This window comes from Argiope bruennichi, chromosome 7, assembly GCF_947563725.1.
Source record: "Argiope bruennichi chromosome 7, qqArgBrue1.1, whole genome shotgun sequence".
NCBI lineage: Eukaryota > Metazoa > Arthropoda > Arachnida > Araneae > Araneidae > Argiope > Argiope bruennichi.
This window is the reverse complement of record NC_079157.1, coordinates 51,455,765-51,460,257: the sequence shown is the minus strand read 5'-3', so window position 1 is coordinate 51,460,257 and position 4,493 is coordinate 51,455,765.

Below are 4,493 nucleotides of genomic sequence, written 5' to 3'. Positions count from 1 at the left end.
GCTATAAATGATTTATTGAAAAGTTGTTGTTAATTGTGTGTGTCCATTGCAAATCCAGTATCTTAAAAGTAGAGGCATGCCTACATAAAATGCTGCAGACAAATATCAAAACATTGCCCCATCCCAATTCTTTAAATTACAATCCTCATCCCCCCCCCCCTAAAAAAATGTTAAGCCTGCTTGGGCATTGAAATTATGCCTATATAAATTATATATAAAAAAATTTTTAACTATTACATTCTAGCAACTATTCAATACATCTTCATTATTCAACCAGATTAATTCAACTAATTATTAAAAAATAAGTAATATAGCAATTGTAAAAGCAATTATTAAGAGAAATATATTTAAAATGTGTAAAAACATTAGAAATTACATTTTAAAATGTAATGATGAAAAAATTAAAATGAACATTATATGTATATATAAATTAATATGCAATGTGTTGCTTTTTTCATAGTCTCCACTAAAATGTCATCTACAGATCTTCATCAGTCTTATTCTAGTAAAGACAAAATCAATGGAATGAACATTTATTTTATATTTTTATAATATATCAAAATTTCAATATAAATAATTATTTGAATTTCTCATCTAAATTTTATTTTAGTGATTTAAACTACTAATATTTCAAGCATTTCTTGAGCAGGTCTAGTGAATTGTCATTAAAATCTTTGGAAATGATTTTAAAATTTTTAAAAAATATTTTTTATTGTATTTACTAATGTTGCCTTTTAGATGAAACAACCATTTGTGTTTAGTGTTCATTATACAGTTATGTTTATTAATCCTAAAAGAGAAAATGCATCTTTTGCCTTTTTGTCCATTGATACATTACAATGGATAGAACTGTTATAAAGCTGTAAAAAAACATTAAAAAAATTAAGTAATTATGTAATTGGATGTACATATAAAGCCTAATTGTTGTAAATGTTAACAAATTGATATATTAGCTGCAAAGGATGAAATCTCTGAAATGCATTTCAAAGCAATTTAACACTTGAATTAGTATAATTAATTTAAAATGAATCAAAATTCAATGGTTTTATTGATAACTTCTAAAAATTTTATTTCCTTCAAAGATTGTTATCAACTGTCTCATCTTAATATTTAATAAAATACACTAATTTGAAATTTAAACAATCATATTTTCAATGATATATTTAGTTGTACAAATTTTCCCGAAATTCAATATTTTTTAAAAATATTTGTGGGTATGATTTGTAAGAGCATTTTCATTTGTTCAAATTTTAACTAAACATGTTGTCTCACTTCATCAACTTTTACATTTTTTTTTTTTTATAATCTTATTGATAAAAATTATTGTATATCAGGTAATTTTTAAAATCATGAATTTTACTTCACTCTTAGGTAACGAAAAGGTAGTAAGGCTTGTATAAAATTTTATAGCTTACAAATTTTAGATTCTCTCTCTCTCTCTCTTTCTGATTTTTAAGCATAAGGTAGATTTTAGTTCAGGATTAGATTTTTCATTTCATATTTATTGTGTGCATAAATTACTTCGAAGATTTTTCAACTTTTAAAGCTTTAAATATTTTAAACTGTGTATGCACATTATTTAACATTGAATAATTAATCTACAGTTATTAATCATTGAATAATCCTCTTTACAGTTATATAATCTTATTAAACTTAAGAACAGATGTAAATTTCATATAAATTCAAAATATTTACATTTGTTAGAATTTAATGCCTATTTCTTGGTTTTATTTTTTAAATGGTGTATATTAACTTATTTAATATCAAAGTAAGGTGACCATTTTTTTTAAATCTGAAACCAGGACAACATGAATTTTGACCAGCCACGCCCAAATTTTATAAATTTTTATCAAAAATTCACCCAACGGCCAACCTGTATACCTAAGTAAATAAAAAACTTTTAGATATCAAAAAATGTTGCGTTTATTTAAACACAAGGAATGTGAAAACTAAAATATGATTTTACAATAAAAAAATAAAACATAATAAACATAACATAACAGATAAGCCATACCTAATATAATAACATAATAAAACATAAGGAGTTATTTAATTTAGTTTGTTTTTTTTATATTTTTCTGAGGCGTGACTTGCTTTTAACAAATTTTTGTTTTCCTGTATATTTTCATATAATTCCATACAGGTTGCATTTAAATTATTTTTGACAATCAACAAGGATTTCTAAGTTTCCACTTTCAATTGGGTTTTCTCGCTAGTCCAGATGTTGTTTAATAAAGAAAAAACCCGTTCGGCCGGTGCATTAGTTCCTGGCATACAGAGGCAATACTCTACCAATTTGCCAATATTATTGGACACGTCATTTTCTTTAAAGGCTTTAAAAATTTCAATCCACCTATCTGATACCGAAACACAATTTTGTTTCCAATGCCCAAGTTTCTCATCTGTGGTGTAGCGCTGAATGAAACAGATTTCATCAAAGAGCTCATCTTCAATGAAATTTATTTCCGGATAATGTTGAATTAAATAGTCACTGAACTACTTGAACCATTTGATGCGTAGGTCTCATGTTTAATGTAATCCAATTAAACTTCTCGATTCCCTCAAAATGGCCTTCCCATTTTTCCAGATACTGAAAACATGTGCTGTAAAATTCCACCACTTTTTCTTTGAAAATATTCGATTTAACTAAGCCGTCTTCTTCTAGCCTTTTTAAATTTTGTCGAACTTGCAGGGGCAGAAACACACTTGCTATCCTGTTAGCAATTTTGGTTTTAAGGTCCTTATAAATGATATTTGTTTCCAACATAGAAATATCCTGTCCTTCTATCTTTAAAACCGTGTTATGAAACATTGACGACACATTATGGAGAAAGAAAAGCCAAGATTCGGTTTCAGGATTCTCAAAATAATTTTTAATAATTGTCGGAGTTTTTTCATTAGACGCAAAATACGATTTTAATGCAGGAAATATTTCCAACACGCGCTCAATAGCTGGTCGTAACGCTAACCACTGCGTATCACTGTAACCCAAAAGTTTTTAATATTCTATGTCTACAAAATTACAAAATTCTTTTAATTCATTGACGCGCACAGTATAAATGTAAAAGTAAGAGTAAATCTTGGTAATTAAAGTTTGTATATCACTTGGATGGCAGTCCGCCGAGGTTTGTATAGAATTGTTTAAAATATGCGCTGAGCAACCAATTCCCACAAGCTCTCGTCCGTCCAAAGTAGCTTTTAGCTTGGTAAAAATATTATTTTTCCCGGCTCTTCGCATGCCTCCAAAGTTAGTGTTGGTGTTGTCGGCACAAAACCCTAATATCTTGCTTTCTAAATTATGTTTTTTTAAGACCTCTACAATATATTCTGTAACTATGTCAGGCGTTTCTCCTGGTAAATCCTTTACTTCAATAATTTTTACCTGTATTCCATTCTTGTATGAAAAATATCTGACAAGTAAAGGAATAAGTTTAATTTCTTTGTGATTTGAGGCGTCTGAATACACTGATATAAAATTTACGTTTCTCAAATCTTCATCCAATATTTGATTTGAATAAGGGACAAGTACATCGGTGATTATAGCTTCGCATTTAGTCCTAGAGCATGTGAATTTAGCATCGAAATATGCCTTAATAAGTTTGCATGTACAGTCCATTGATCGAAAAGATTGATTATGCATAACTGTATGATATGCCCACAAACCTTCAGCTGCAGCTATTTTCTTCTCGGCAGTTTCAAATTCTTTTTTCTTAAAATATGATGTCATACTTGAACTTGCAATTGCTGCTGACACTGCTCGTTTGTGTTTAATTGTTTTTATGTGGTTTTCAATGTCGCTTTTTCCACTATTTGCAATAGAAAACGTACTTCTACATTTTTCACAATATACTTCACTAGGATCAATATTATTACTTTCTTTAATAAATGTATATTTTAATTTTAAATCATCCTTAAATACGCACTTTCGTCGTTTTGCCGCCATAATAATAATAAGGTAGGTACATTACAGTAGTTAATACATCATACCACTACTGGTTTGTATGACGTCGTGGCGGTCTTGCTCATGCGACACCTGACGATATCACATGGAATTATCAGGGTTGCCAGTTCTAATTTTATTATTTTTATTTTATTACTTTCTTTGTTTTAATGTTTTCTAATCTAAAACCAGTACTTTTCGTGTACTGGTTTTGTTTAATGACTAACCAGGACTTATGCCCTGAAAACCAGTACTGTACTGGTAAAATCAGTACGAATGGTCACCTTATATCAAAGTAATATTTTTGAATTAAAAAAACATTTAAATTTTCGCACGATTATTTCAAACAATTCTGTTTATTTTCTTAGAGTTTCATGCATTTAAAACTAAACATTTTTAATTAATTGATCTGTTCATGATGAATCTGAGAAAATTTTGTAGAAAACTTCTTGAGATATTACATAAATTAAGAAAGATATTCTTTAGTGCCCATAAGGTTTAAATACTCGGCAACTCTGTTTTTAGTACTCATATTAAAAAAAAAATGCTTTGT